The 16563-nt window shown below is 32.6% G+C and overlaps 1 non-coding gene across 1 annotated transcript; it reads right to left on the bottom strand.

Annotated features, from left to right (window-relative positions):
• Window positions 1-3215: 3215 nt before the first annotated feature.
• LOC133833459 (small nucleolar RNA R71) lies at window positions 3216-3322 on the bottom strand. Its single transcript, XR_009892837.1, has one exon. It is a non-coding gene; the product is annotated as a small nucleolar RNA R71 (small nucleolar RNA).
• Between the last annotated feature and the right edge of the window lie 13241 nt (window positions 3323-16563).

Below are 16563 nucleotides of genomic sequence, written 5' to 3'. Positions count from 1 at the left end.
ATTAAGTTTTTAAGTGATTTTGAATTTATTAGGTTTATTTTAATTTTATATATTTTTGTGTATTTTTATAGTTATATTATTGTAAAATGTTATAGTTTAATTATTTAAAATTAATATTGTTAAGTTAGGAGTAAAAAGATGCAATTTTTAGTTTAAATGTTTAAGTAAATTAAGTTTTAATTAATATTTTCATGGAACTTTTGTTGTATATTTTATTATTAAAAATATTTAGTTTTAATTTAATTTATGTTTGTTTTATAGGGAATTTGTTGTATTTGCCCTTGAAAAGCAAGAAGAATGATGAAAAAAAGTGGCATTTTTGTGAAAAAAGCAAAGGAAATGAGCCAGCCTCCAGCAAGCCCACGCCCAGCTGGCCCAATCGCTTGCCTCCCTAGGCCCAATTCCACCAGCTCGTGCCACCTGCTTCCCACGCTTGGGCCGCCTGCTCAGCCAGGCCGAACTCTCCCAACATCTGCACCCAGCCGAACCCCACCTGCCAGCTGCCTTCCTTCTCCCCATGGGCTGCATCTGCCCAGCCAAAGCCCACCTTGGGCCAACCAGCTCCCAACCGAAGCTAGCTGCCTCAGCAGCCTCCCAGCCTGCCTGAACCACTCTGCCCAGCCACCAACACTCCTCTTGAGCCCACAATATATTTTTGTCCCCCTATGTCCGAAAATGCCAACTTTCTACCCAATTTTTCCACATATTTCACCACAAAAATCATCATTACACCCTATAATTTACCTCTACATGCCATATTTACTTTGTTTAATTAATTTAATCAATTTAATTAATTTAAATTGATTATTTTAATAATCTCATTTTGGCTATAAATAGGGGTTTTCAAGACCATTTTTGGGTGCTTAATTTTTTGTTACCATCTTCTATCTACCATTTTTCTCTCTACCATTCTCTCTTCCATTTTGGGTTTTTCAAGAGCATTTTAAAGTATGTATTTTATTTATTTTGTAATTTCTATTCTAGTTATGTGCTTCTAATCTTTTTCATAAGATTATTAAGATCATGATGAAGCAACTTGTAACTAGATAATATTTATGTTGTATGTTGATTTCCCTTGTAATGCAACAAAGTTTATGGATTTTTCTTCTTCATATATGTCTTTCATCTTTAATATCTCATATTTTGGATTGTTAGATAATATGCACTTTGTTCTTCATTTTGCAAAACATAATATTCGTTGTGTAAGATGTGTCATTAAATTGTACACATCCAATGCTTAGAACAAAAATATTATGTTTTACCTTATAAATAATGTTATTTGATTTTTTTTTTTCATTAGGTTGATTCACATTAAATACTTTGAAATTATACTTTTTTGAAAAGTGAAGAAAAATCCTATATTTTTAGAAGTAATTTGTGCTTAAAATTATAAATCTATTTGGAAAATGATAGTTTAACTTATTTTAACTATCACTAAAACTTGGGAATCAATATACTTATAAATATTATTGAACTTACATTTTGTGGATTCTAGTATCTTCATAATCTTTCTTTTAACACTTATTTTCAAAATATTATTGGTTTATTTTTATTCTCTTAATTAGCTTTATTTTCAATCTTTTATTTTATGTTCATAACATTAAAACTCATCAATCTTTGGAGCTAGGTTAGAATTTATTAATTTTAGTTTAAAATAGTTTTCTTTTTTATTTTAGACAACTCCTTTAGGTTCAATCCCGTGCTTACATGAATACTATATTTCATATACGATTCGTGTGCTTGCGAGTATAAATTTTTAAAACATACATGTTTTTGGTCCGCCAAGTTTTTGGCGCCATTGCCGGGGAGTTGCAAGAAAAAAGAAACGAAATTTATCTCAAGGTTAGTAAATTCTTCTACTAGTTATTTTAACTTTTGAACTTAAAAAAAAAAAGAAAAAAAAACTATATATACAAAAATATAAAATATATATCTATAAAAAAAAGGATAAAAAGAGAATTTGGGATGGTTCTACCACCCATATAAAAAAAACTTACTTATATATATATTTGTATTTATTATTTTTTTAGTTGACGACACTTGTGCCTCCTATCTATCTTTTTAATTTTTATAGTTGATGGCACTTGTGCCTCCTAATTTTGTTGTAATTTTATTTATTTTATATCTTTGTTAGTTGACAACACTTATGCCTCCTAACCTTTGTTGTAATTTTCTTTATTTATCTTGTTGTTATTTTTATTTATTTAGTGCAAGTTACTAGTTGATGGAAATTTTGCCTCCTAGTCCTTTATCTTATGTTTTAGTTGATGGCACTTGTGCCTCCTAATTTTTACCTTATTTTTGTTATGGTTGATGGCATGCTATGTCTCCCTACTCTTGCCTAATTTTCGATAGTCTTATTTAATTTTACCTTATTTTTCTTTGTCTTTTATCATATTTTAGTGTAATTGTGAAAAAAATACTTGAAAAAAATAAAAGAGAAACCTAAATCTTATCCTTTCACCATAAGCAATTTTTGCTTAAAGGAAATTTGAACAAAATTTTCAATCCGCCTCTACTAATTAACCTCAGGGAGTTGTTAGTAGTGTGCGAGTAAGTAGAATCAAATAGGCCTGGGGACGAGTAAACCATAAAAATTATATTGTTGTGAAATCTCTAAAAATTCTAAGTATGCTTTGTGGTTGCGGTTTTAACTGATCTTCCATATCAGAAAATTGCTTATTTGAGATTATCTTTGTTGCCATGTTTGTGAAAATTGTATGCATCATTGGGAACGTAACTCTAAAAATCGATTAGTAAAAAGACGTTTATCTTTGTTTGAAATTGAAAGTGTTAGTAAAAATTTGAGCATCATGGAACCAATTGCTAATCCTGTTAATGACAATGTTGTGGCTGAAAAAACTTTGCTTGAATATTTTGCGCCTATTTCATCTAATGCTCATTCATGTATCGTTCTTCCTACCACTTCTGCTACCAATTTTGAGCTTAAACCATCAATCATTCAATTGTTTCCATCTTTTTATGGGTTAGATAGAGAGGATCCTTACATGCATGTCAAAGATTTCTTAGAAATTTGCTCAACATTTAAATTTAAAAAAAATTCTAATGATTCAGTAAAACTAAGATTGTTCCCTTTTTCATTAAAAGACAAATCAAAAGCTTGGTTAAATTCCCTTCCCAAAGGGTCTATAACTACATGGGATCAACTTTATAATAAATTCTTGCTGAAATTTTTTCCTATGTCTAAAACTGATAGTCTAAGGAAAGAAATCTCCGAGTTTTTTCAAAAAGATAATGAAGAGTTTTATGAATGTTGGGAAAGATTTAAAGATTTATTATTAAAATTTCCTCATCATGGTTTTGAAAAATGGAAACCTGTAAAATAATTTTATGATGGTTTGACTCCCTCTAATCGTCAAATGATTCAATCTATGTATACTGGAAAAAAATTTAAAATTTCAAGGACACGAGACTTCGGACGCCCTTGAAGATTTTTCTGTCAATTCACAACAATGAAATTATTTTAATCCTAGATCTAGGTCAACTAATTCACCAAAAAGAGGAGGAAGGTATGAAGTAAAAGATGAATTAGACTTAAGAACGTCCTTAGACAAATTAGCGAGAAAAGTAGAAGCTTTAGCCATAAGCCAAACTATAAATTCTCCAATACAACTAAGAAAAGATGTTTGTTCTATATGTTCTAGTCCTTGCCATAATGCCCAATCATGTCCTTCCTACCAAGAAGCCTTTTTTGAGGAGGTCAATGCACTTCATGCTTATGGGAAACCAAATGATAGCCCATTTTCATCCACTTACAATCCAAATTGGAGAAACCATCCGAACTTTTCATGGAGACAAAACCAACCTCAAATGAATCAAGGGCACCAATACAACATGAAAAACCAAACTCATGCGAGAAACCTTCCTTAGAAGATACTTTACAACAATTTATGCAATCCACTCAAAAAATCCTACAAAATCAGTCTCAATCAATTACCAAACTCGAGACACAAGTAGGACAACTCGCCACTTCTTTAGCTGATAGAGAAAAGGAACATTCCCTAGTCAACCTATCCCTAATCCAAAATGCCAATATGAGATAGGAAAGTCTAGTCATAATGGAGAAATCAAATCAATTTCAACTCTTAGGTCTGGAAAGAACATTGTCACACCCGATTACATACCCGAGGTTGAAAAAGAAAAAGAAAAGAGTCAGCCTTCTAGTTCTAATTCCAATGACTCTTAAAACAAGGAAACTCCAATCCATCATTTCATTCCAAAAGCCTCATTCCCACAAAGATTACTTTCAATTAAAAAAGGCGGCCAATATAATGGCATCTTAGAAGTTTTTAAACAAGTTAGTATCAATATCCCTTTCTTAGATTCCATTAAACAAATTCTTGCATACTCTAAATTTGTAAAGGATCTTTGTACTGTTAAAAGAAACACTAATGTTCCTAAAAAGGCATTTTTAACTGAACAAGCTAGTTCCATTATTCAATATAAGAGTCTTGTTAAATATAAAGATCCTTGGTGTCCCACAATTTCATGCATTATTGGTAATCATTTTATTAACAATGATTTACTTGATTTGGGTGCTAGTGTGAATTTATTGCCTTATTCTTTTTATAAGCAACTTGGTCTTGGTGAACTAAAACTGACTTTTATAACTCTTCAACTAGTCGATCGTTCTGTGAAAATTCCTAGAGGCATTATAGAGGACATTTTGATAAAAGTTGATAAAATTTATTTTCCTGTTGACTTCATTGTACTTGATACTCAACCTGTGGAAAATGTGCATGCTCAAATTCCTATCATTTTAGGTAGACCATTCTTAGCTACATCTAATGCAATCATTAATTGTCGTAATGGTATTTTGAAACTATCTTTTGGAAATATGACTGTTGAATTGACTGTTTTAATGTTGCTAAATCTGTTGAGTGTGATTAAGTGCATGAAGTTAACATGATAGATAGTATTGTGAAGGTGATGGAAATGACTTACTTGACTTTTGTGAAAAATACTTTGGTATGAACTTGCATGTTGATGACTCTAATGATGATGTGAATTCCTTGCTAGAGTCTATACCCTTAAATGAAACCAAAGTTGAACCTTTTTCACCCTTAGATCATGTTCAAACAATTTCCGAGTCTCCAAAGTTAGACCTTAAACCTTTGCCAGAAAATTTAAAATATGATTTTCTAGGAGAATCTAAAACCTTACCTTTTATCATAGCATCCGCCTTAGATAAAGAACAAGAAGATAAATTGTTAGGTGTCCTTAGAAAACATAAAGAAGCCATAGGTTGGATCATTGGAGACATTATAGGAATTAGCTCATCCATATGTATGCATAGAATCCATCTAGAAGAGAATGCTAAAGCCTCTCGAGAATGTCAAAGAAGGCTAAATCCAAATATGAAAGTAGTTCGAGAAGAGGTCATAAAATTGTTAGACGTAGGTATCATTTACCCTATTTCTGATAGTCAATGGGTTAGTCCAGTTCAAGTTGTGCCTAAGAAGTCTAGGATCACAATTGTTGAAAATGAGAAAAATGAATTAATCCCTGCTAGAGTACACACGGGGTGGAGAGTGTGCATAGACTATAGAAAGCTGAATAATGTTACTAGAAAAGACCATTTTCCATTACATTTTATTGATCAAATGCTTGAAAGTTTAGCTGGCCATGCATATTATTGCTTTCTTGATGGGTATTCAGGATATAACCAAATCCCCATTGCCCCAGAAGATCAAGAAAAGACTACATTTTTGGAACTTTTGCTTATCGTCGCATGCCTTTTGGATTATGCAATGCACCTGCGACTTTTCAAAGGTGTATGATTTCAATTTTTTCTGACATGGTTGAAAGATTTCTTGAAGTGTTTATGGATGATTTTTCTGTGTTTGGTTCCTCCTTTAATGAATGTTTGCACCATCTTTCACTTGTTTTGATTCGTAGCAAAGAGAAAAACCTTGTGCTCAACTGGGAAAAATGTCATTTTATGGTTAAAAAATGAATTTTTTTAGGTCATGTAATCTCATCCGAGGGAATAGAAGTTGATAAAGCAAAAGTTGATCCTATTTCAAACTTCCCCCACCTAAAACTGTGAAAGAAATTAGATCATTCCTAGGCCATGCCGGTTTCTATAGATGATTTATAAAAGACTTTAGCGAAATTTCTTGGCCTTTATGCCATTTACTTGGAAAAGAAAATGTTTTTGTCTTTAATAATGATTGCCATGTTGCCTTTGAAAATTTGAAAAATTTGTTGACTACTGCACCCATTATTCGACCCCCTGACTAGAAAATACCTTTTGAAATAATGTGTGATGCTTCTGATTATGCTATAGGTGCTGTCTTAGGACAAAGATTTGAAAAAATACCTCATGTAATTTACTATGCTAGCAAAACTTTAAATGATGCTCAATTAAATTATTCCACAACCGAAAAAGAATTGATTGCTGTTGTTTTTTCATTGGAGAAATTTAGATCTTATTTGTTAGGGTCTAAAATTATCGTCTATTCTGATCATGCTGCATTAAAATATCTCTTGTCGAAAAAAGATGCTAAGTCTCGTTTGATCCGTTGGATCCTGCTTTTACAAGAATTCGACTTAGAAATACATGATAAAAAGGGATCTAAAAATGTTTTTGTTGATCATTTATCTAGACTAGTTGTTGAAACTATACATGACTCCACTCCTATCACTGAAACTTTTCCTGATGAACAATTGATGCATGTTTCTTCATTGCCTTGGTATGCTGATATTGTTAATTATTTGGTCACTAAAGAAATACCATCTCATTGGTCTAAGCATGATAAATATAAATTTTATTCTGAGGTTAAAAACTTTATTTGGGATAATCCCTACTTATTTAAATACTGCCCTGATCAAATAATTAGAAGATGCATTCCAAATTGTGACCAATCAAAAATCATATCTTTTTGTCACGATCATGCATATGGGGGACATTTTAGTGGTAAGAAAACAAATGCTAAAGTTTTACAATGTGGTTTTTATTGTCCTACTATCTTTCATGATACATATGTTTATTGTAAAGCTTGTGAACATTGCCAAAAGTTAGGAGGTTTAACTAAAAGAAACACGATGCCTTTAAATCCTATTCTTATTATTGACATATTTGATGTTTGGGGCATTGATTTTATGGGAACATTTCCTAACTCTTTTGGTAATCTTTATATTCTTGTTGGAGTTGATTATGTGTCTAAATGGGTTGAGGCTATTGCATGCCACACTAATGACCACAAAGTTGTGCTTCGGTTTTTGAAAGAAAATATATTTTCCCGTTTTGGTTCACCACGTGCTATCATTAATGATAACGGTACACACTTTTGTAATAATCCATTTGAACATTTGATGAAACAATATGGCATTACACATAAAGTCTCAACAACATATCACCCACAAACTAGTGGTCAAGTTGAAGTGTCCAATAGGGAAGTTAAGCACATTTTAGAAAAAACTGTGAATCCAACTAGGAAAGATTGGTCCTTAAGACCCACTGATGCATTATGGGCGTATCGTACCGCGTACAAAATGCCCATTGGCATGTCACCCTACAGACTTGTGTATGGGAAGGCATGCCACTTACCTGTTGAGTTATAACATAGAGCATTTTGGGCTATTAAGTAGTTAAACTTTTCTTTAGACAAGGCAGGTCAGAAAAGAAAATTTCAATTGAATGAGCTAGACGAAATTAAGAATGATGCATATGACTATTCAAAAAGATATAAGGATCGTATGAAATTTTACCATGACAAAAATATTTTGAGAAAAGATTTTTCTCCAGGTCAGAAAGTCCTTTTATACAACTCACATTTGCATTTATTCCTGGGGAAATTACGCTCTAGGTGGACTGGTCCTTATATTGTTCGAGTTTTTTTTCCACATGGAGCTATCGAAATTGAAAATCCTAACAATGGTGATATTTTAAAAGTTAATGGACAAAAATTAAAACCATTTTTAGAATTAAAAACCAATGAAGTGGATGAGATCCTCCTTAAGGACCCTGATTGCCATGCTCTTTGATTCCTATTTGATCTTGATAACTTGTGTTTTATTTGTTTTATGTGTGATTTAATTTTTGTTTGTTGTATATTTTACTCTCTTAGTGATGCACCATGTCGAGGTACGACCATTCTAAACTCTAAACTCTTGTCAATTTTAATTTATATTTATATTTTGACACATTAAAGACAATGTTTAAATTAAGTTTGGGGGTAGCGAGTTTAATGGTTGTTTACCATTCCTTATGTTGAATATGAGGGTAGAATTGTGTTAAGTTTGTTTTTAAAAAAATTAAATATATATACTGTTTTATTTTGTTAAGTTTGTTTTGAAAAAAAATTATTATTATTAAATATAAAAAAAAATATTGGTGATATTTTTCATTTTCAATGATAAAAATCTTGATTGAGTTTGAATTTAATTCTCTTAAAAATATGAATAATTTTTAAGCTTTATCTTTAATTATTGGGTCAATTTTGCTTGTAACAAAAACTACATTTTTCATAACAAGAACACTCTTATTTCCTATAAGTTTAAGTGAAAATTAATTTTAATGAAAACTTCTTTTTAAAGAAAAATTGACAATTTAATTAATTACATATGTTTAACTTTTATTCATAATAATTTTTTTAGACTTATTTTCATTGTGCAATTGTTGAGAAAATCCTTTTTATATCACCAATTATAAAAAAAAAAATGTGTGTTTTAATTTTTCTTTTGCTTGAGGACTAGCAAAACTTTAAGTTTGGGGGTGTGATAACTCTACGAAATAGAGTTATTTTACGACATTTTTTATGCTAATTGTTATTTAGTCTTTAATTTTTTAAGTAATTTATTAAGTTTTTAAGTAATTTTGAATTTATTAGGCTTATTTTAATTTTATAGATTTTTGTGTATTTTTATAGTTATATTATTGTAATATGTTATAGTTTAATTATTTAAAATTAACATTGTTAAGTTAGGAGTAAAAAGATGCAATTTTTAGCTTAAATGTTTAAGTAAATTAAGTTTTAATTAATATTTTCATGGAACTTTTGTTGTATATTTTATTATTGAAAATATTTAGTTTTAATTTAATTTTTGTTTGTTTTATAGGGAATTTGCTGTATTTGCTCTTGAAAAGCTAGAAGAATAATGAAAAAAGTGGCATTTTTGTGAAAAAAAGCAAAGGAAATGAGCCAGCCACCAGCAAGCCCACACCTAGTTGGCCCAACCGCCTGCCTCCCCAGGCCTAATTCCACCAGCCCGTGCCACATATTTCCCACGCCTGGGCCGCCTACTCAGCCAAGCCCAACTCGCCCCCACATCTGCACCCAGCCGAACCCCACCTGCCAGTTGCCTTCCTTCTCCCCATGGACTGCATCTGCCCAATCAATGCCCAACTTGGGCCAGCCAGCTCCCAACCGAACTCAATAACACTTCTATTAGTTGAATTATTTTCCAATAGAATTCCATCATGAGTTGACAGAGGTCTACCGGCTGTCATGGGTGAAGGAAAAGGTTTCAAGTTCACCATATTCACCTTTTGTAGCAACTCTGCTATGTAGCGTCCCGGTGAGAAATAGATGTCAGTGTCATCTCTATAGACTTTTATTCCAAGAAGGTAATGTAGAGGTCTCAAATCTTTTAGAGTAAACTCAACATTTATTATATCAATAAACTTCCTGACTTCACTTTGTTTGTTTCCTGTCACAATTATGTCGTCAACATAGATGAGTACAATTATCACATACTCTGTTGTCTTTAGTATAAATAGAGAAGAATATGTAGGTATTAAAAGTGTAAATCAGAGATATGTAGCGGAGAATCGGAGTTTTGAAAAATTTATTAATTCTAGTCAGGATCATACATATATAGATATATTAAAACACATACAAATAGATTATAGATTATCTCTTGAACCTTATCAATTATCCATGAATCTTTTTGTATAAATCAACGATCTTCCAATCCAGATTCTGAAAGCTCGCACATTGATCTTCCAGAACAATCCTCAAACACACAAGGACAAGTGTGGGCACATAGGATTGAAAATGTTGATTTATGACACTCTAGATGTACTCAACACATGAGAACTAGAAATGTTTGATAGAGAGAAGATTTATTGGATAGTTTTCCAGGTTTAGGAAAAACTATCGCTTTCTTTTCAGAGAGAGGGTCTGACAGTCTATGAAAACCAATTATTGAAAAGTATCGCTTCTTTTAAAGTTTATAAAGATAATTAACTAATTTAATTAATCTTTATTTTATTAAAATAAAATGGATCAGTTATAACATATTTAATTATTTAATTTAAATCATATTAAAAAAAAATTAATTAAATAAACAAATTATTTGAAATTCAAAATTCAAATCATAAATATAAGAAATCTTTGTGTTTGGCGCCACTCACTGTGCAATACAGTGAGTGGCGTGAGCCACATTAAGGTTTTTCATAATTTTCTTATTTGTTTATTTAATTAATATTTAAGACAATATATTTATCCCAAGATAAATATCAGTTAATTAAAAACTAACTTTATCTTAAATATCAGTTTTAAATAAATAAATATCTTATTCTAAATAAGATAATTAGTAATCTCTCTTTATATTAATCCAAATATTATTAATATTTATTTTAACCTATAGTTTTTCAAAATAAAAACTATATAGTAAAATAATTAGTTAATTCATAATTAATCAATTGCCCATAATTATCACATAATTATTTCATTGCCCTGAAAAATTAATTCATTTGCAATTAAGTCATCTCTACAAATCTTTCGTATGACATCCTTACCCTTGACAGTGTAGGACAGAGGTGATCTGTGGATATAATACGAAACTCCAATAAACTAGATTATTAATTAAAATCTTTAATCCAATAATCTTATTTATTAATTCCATGATTACTTCGCTATAAATATGGAATTTCACTCTAAGTATTTATAGAATTATATTTACAGAGTTCTATCTTGTAGTCCATTGATATAATCAATAAATGTAGTTCTGTCCTCTATTTATTTGTTCGCTAATTAGAGTTGATCAAGATTACTGTTTTACCCTTCTAATTATCTCTTGATCCTTAAGTACCATTAATCCACTAACGAATAATGATATTGAATCTCCAAAACAAAAGTCATTAGCCTCATTATACAAAGAAACCTTATCGAGTGAATCAAAAGATCCAATAAACACAAATAGGAGTTCATGAATACGTAGGATTTAGATTGATCTACAAATTATCATCTATTATGATAAGAGTTAAATCTTTATGTCAAACAACAAGTTTATAAAGATAATTAATTTTCATCATTCCTGTCATATATGATCTCTATTATATACACCACATTTACTAAGATGTCTATCCACATCAGTAATCTGAATCTAGATCACTCGCATCATGTATGCATAGTAAACTACACTAGTAACCATTCATTAAAGATACATTACTGTAATATGTTACTGACTATTTTATTCATTATATATGATCTTAATTCTCTCATACTAATACAAGATCATATTCTCATGAATGAATAAGGAATTTTCTTGATATTATTATATAATTAATTTAAACATTAATTATAACATTCAAACATAATAAAATTGTACTTTTGTTTAAATCAATAAAATGTCTTTACATGCTTCTATGGAATTAATTCTAACAGTATCATCCCTTGAGCCATCAAATTTCCAGTCCAATATTGACTTCTTCAGACGATCGTACCATGACCTTGGAGCTTGTCTTAGCCCATAGATTGATTTCTATAACTTACACATGTAGTGAGGCCTTGTTGAGTCTTCTAAGCCTTGAGGTTGGAGCATGTATATGTATTTGCCAACGTTTCGCTCAATAACGCATTGTTGATGTCGAGCTGTCGAGTATCCCAGCCATGACTTACAGCAATTGCTAGCACAACTCTTATTGTTGATGCTTTGATTACGGGGCTAAATGTCTCGCTGAAATCCACTATGGGTCTTTGATGGAATCCCTTGGCCACCAACCTCGCTCTACAGCGTTGAAAAGATTCGTCTGAGTTGTATTTTCTTTTGAACATCCATTTACCTCCCACTATATTATAATCAGAATATGATGGGACCAAGTCCCATGTATCATTCCCTTTGAGCTCCATAAATTCTTCTTTCATGGCTGTCTTCCAGCCCTCATGTTTGAAGGCATCGATAGCAATATATGGTTGTGTTGATGGAATATTAGATTGTACACTACTGGTATACACTTTTAGCTTGAAAATCCCTACCTTTGATCTAGTGATCATGTGATGCTCATTATGTTGACTGATGTCACCAACCTGAGTTGTAGTGTTATCTCCAAGGTCTGCTTGTGGTGAGAGGTTCTCCTCTGCTGCTACAAACTTATCTCCTAATTCAAACATTGAGTCTCCAACACATCAGTTGTCTAGAGATATATCAAGTACTGCCATCACTATTGATCATGTGAGATTGTTTGATTCACTTTCTTGTTTGACTTGTATGGATTCAGCAGCTGAAGTTAGATTCACTTGAGTGGTTGTGAGAATGTTGGATTGGTTGGCTAGTAATTTGTTGCTAGTTGTTGGTTCACAGACAGCGTAAACCATGACTGTGGCATGGTCATTTAAACTTCTTTTTTCACCTCATAGTTATTGAGAAAAAGTGTCATGAAAGGAATCCCTTCCTCGTTAAATATCATGTTCCTAGAAATAAAAATTCTCCCATGGAGGCTGAGGCATTTATAGCCTTTGTATACTTCACTGAACCCCAAATTCACACATTTGATTGAACGAAAACTGAACTTGCTTTGCTGATATGCCGTGGGGCATGGAAAACAGGCAACTCCGAAGACTTTCAACTCTTCTTATTCTAGCAGTTTGTTGTTTAAGACCTCAATTGGTGACTTCTCTTACAATACCTGTGTTGGAAACCTATTGATTAGGTAGGTGGCAGTCTGAAATGCATCTGACCTTAATTTCAGAGGTATGTGGGCTTGTGCAAGCAACGTCAATTTAGTTTCGACAATATGACGATGCTTTCTCTCCGCACATCTGTTTTGTCCTGATGTATAAGGACAAGGATGTTGAAACTAAATGCCATTACTATGAAGCAACTCAGTAAATGCCTGATACGCTCCTCCCATGTTAGACCTTAAGGTCTTAATTTTCTTGTTAAAACGATTCCCAACTAGAGCTTTGAATTATATAAAATCTGTTAATGCATCATATTTATATTTTAGTTGAAAATGCCAAATATGTCTGCTGCAATCATCTAGAAAGTGAATATGGAATATAAAATTTGTGTGAGAAGTTATAGGGGTTGGTCGCCAAAGTTCAGTATGGATTAAGTCTAGCACTGATGTGGCTCTACTATAAGAATTCTTAAAGGGCAAAGAGTGAGATTTCCCATATTGACAAGCATCATAAAATTTAGGTTTTTCATTCATTCTAGTCTTTACTAGACAGTTCCAAAATCTGATTTAGTGCATTAACAGAAGGGTGTCCCAACTTCCTATGCCAAATGTCCACCAATGACCCACTCGATGCACTCTTATTAGGCTTCTCCTTTGTTGCTACACTAGAGAAAGAAGTCCTCCTAGCAACAGCTTGAACTAAGTTCAACTAAGGCAAGAGAGTGGTATCCAACTGATAAAAACCATCTTTAAGTTCCCATCAAAGTACCACGATCCCTGTTGTTTGATCCTTCACACAACATGAGTCACAAAAGAACTCAACAGATACAGTATTATTAGTTGTTAACTTAGACACACTTATCAAATTTTTAGTGATTTGTGGAACATGCAAGAGATCTTTTAGTATCAGGGAAGTATTATTATATTATTTTATAATATAATGTAATATTATATTATATTATAATATAATGTTTTAGATTAAATAAATGTGTCAAAGAGTGTCACATATTGTAACATATAATAGAGAGTAACAATATTTAGATTTATGAGATATATCCAAATAATGCAACATATTTGGTGTTACAAATTTGTAACTTCCAAATATTACCCTTTATTGTGTAAATTTGGTGTTACACAATATTGAGATGAATTTCATAAAGTCATATGTGAAATGGCTGTTAGAGATATGATTTTAACCCCAATAATGTGTTTTGGGAGTAACATCATTTGGGAGGGTTTGGAACCGTTTGGAAAAACAACACATTTTTAAGTATTAAAAATGGTCAGTGGCCGCAGCCAGTGGGACAGAGAGTAGTGGATGCGGCCACTAATGTCTCTGGCCGCGGCCATAGGCCAAAATTGACCATTTTTTTCAGTTTTTTCAATCTTTGTTGAACGGGTCAAAAAACCCAAATAACTCCTAAATCTCATTTTTAATTCCATATTAATCCAATTAAACATTGGCAACAACCATGGCGGTTGGTGGAATTTAAAATTCAAAGGGTGTCTCTAAACTCTATAAATAGGAGCCTATAGCTCACTTGAAAGACACAACATTTCCATCCATTAATTAGAGCACTTGGCTAGAAACACCTTGAGGCTTAATAATTCCATAAAGCATTTCCAATATCTAAGAGAGATCCCTTAGTACTTGAGTTAGGGGAAATAAACTTTTGGACAAAGGTTTTAAACCTTGTTCAAGTTGGTGATCCCCAACCCTCTTCACTTAGGCTGTGTAAGTGAGAGTTTACTTGTGTTTCTGTTCTTCATTTTATTCTATTGTTTTCCTTCTTATTATCTTGTTCTATTTACTTGTATATTTTGTTTAAGAGTTGTGATCTTTTCTTTTGGTCCAAACACTTTATTTTACTTGTAATCTTTTGCTTAGAGTTGTATTCTCACTATTCTCTTCTTCTTATTCTTCTTCTTCATCTTCTTCCTTTTCTTTGTTTATTTGTAATTTTCAGTTATAGAGTTGTAACCTTATTTAATCAATCTATATTTATTTGTAATATTATTGCATAGAGTTGTAATATTCTTACCCATTTCCATTGAGGCAATCTATTTTTTTCTTAACATTCAAAAGCTTACCCTTGTTTGTTTCAATGAAAGGTGAGACCATCAAAATCATGAATCAAGACCTAGTGAGGTTGGATAGGTTTGATGAGTCCAATTTCACTAGGTGGCAAGACAAGGTGAGATTCCTTTTGACCACTCTCAAAATTTCCTACATTCTAGAATCCACTCTAGAACCTCTCCCAACGCCATCCGACAAGGACACTCCTGAGGAGGTGGAGAAAAGAAGGAAGAGGGAGGAGGACAATCTCCTTTGTAGGGGTCAGATCCTCAATGCCCTATCCGATAGGCTCTATGACCTCTACACCGAGACCAAATCGGCCAAGGAGATATGGGATGCACTTGAGAAAAAGTTCAAGGCGGAAGAGGAAGGTACCAAAAAGTTTTTGATATCTGAATACTTTGATTTCAAATATTTTGGTGATAAACCTATTCTTCCTCAAATTCATGAATTTCAAATAATTGCTAACAAACTGAAAGTTTTAAAGATTGATCTTCCCGAGGCCTTTCAAGTTGGTGTTATAGTGGCTAAATTACCACCAACTTGGAAGAGCTATAGGAAAAGAATCCTTCATAAAAATGAGGATTATTCTTTGGAGGAAATCCAAAAGCATATTCGAATCGAAGAGTAATTGATATGTAGAGATAAACTTGTGGAGGGGTCTAATGGAGAGACTTCCAAAGCAAATGCTATAACACCCTGGTTACCCCATGATAGTTACTGTGAACGGTGAACCAGAAATTTGACTCGCTACCCGAGTCCTTTGGTTAAAAACATGCATCTAAGTGTTATTAACAGGCTAAGGTGGAAAACCAATAAAAAGGAAAGGATATATTTTATTAAGTAAATAAAATTATTCATGGGCCCATAAAATCTTTTACAAGTTATTTACAATTCAAAATGATCATTACTATTTCAAATTTACAAACCTGCCGTCCTAAGCGGCAAAAATAGGGTAAACCCCCTAGTTCCTCTGAGAACTCCTTGGCTGTGGTGGTCAAGCGGCCGCATATGTACACATCACCACCTGAGCTCTCCACTCAACGCTGGGTGAGCTTTTCTTTCTCTTTACCTGCACCACATAGCACCCATGAGCCAAGGCCCAGCAAGAAAACACAATATGGCATGATATAATATCAACAATGATCATAATAATCATTCAGGACTTTCAGTCCAAATAGAGGAGTGACAATTGGAAAAGTCACTAAAGTGGGTTCAGTTCCCAATAGCCATGTGACGATAGGGTCAGTGGGGCTTTAAAGATAAGTGATCATTTCACTGGCTTAAACAGGTTAGGTGCATGATGACTAGTCATCAACATAACCTACCTCATGACCATAGAGTCATAACCATGGAACACAGTTCCCTAGCCATGTGACAAACAATCACCTAGGCCTTTGGCCCTGGCTCTGAGTAACTAGTCCTAGACTAGCCAAGCGCTTATAAGAATCATCGACCTTAGGGTCAGTCCAGCGTTAATGCCTTAGAGTCATTAAACGCTGATATCGATTAGATCCAATCTTCATTCGGCCCTGCATTCAGGATGCTTATGCCGTTTCCGACTCTTAGATCAGTATCCTTGACTAGTCAGTACCATATACAAGTAAACAATATT

Source organism: Humulus lupulus, chromosome 4, assembly GCF_963169125.1.
Source record: "Humulus lupulus chromosome 4, drHumLupu1.1, whole genome shotgun sequence".
Lineage (NCBI taxonomy): Eukaryota > Viridiplantae > Streptophyta > Magnoliopsida > Rosales > Cannabaceae > Humulus > Humulus lupulus.
This window is presented reverse-complemented; position numbering and strand designations above follow the sequence as displayed.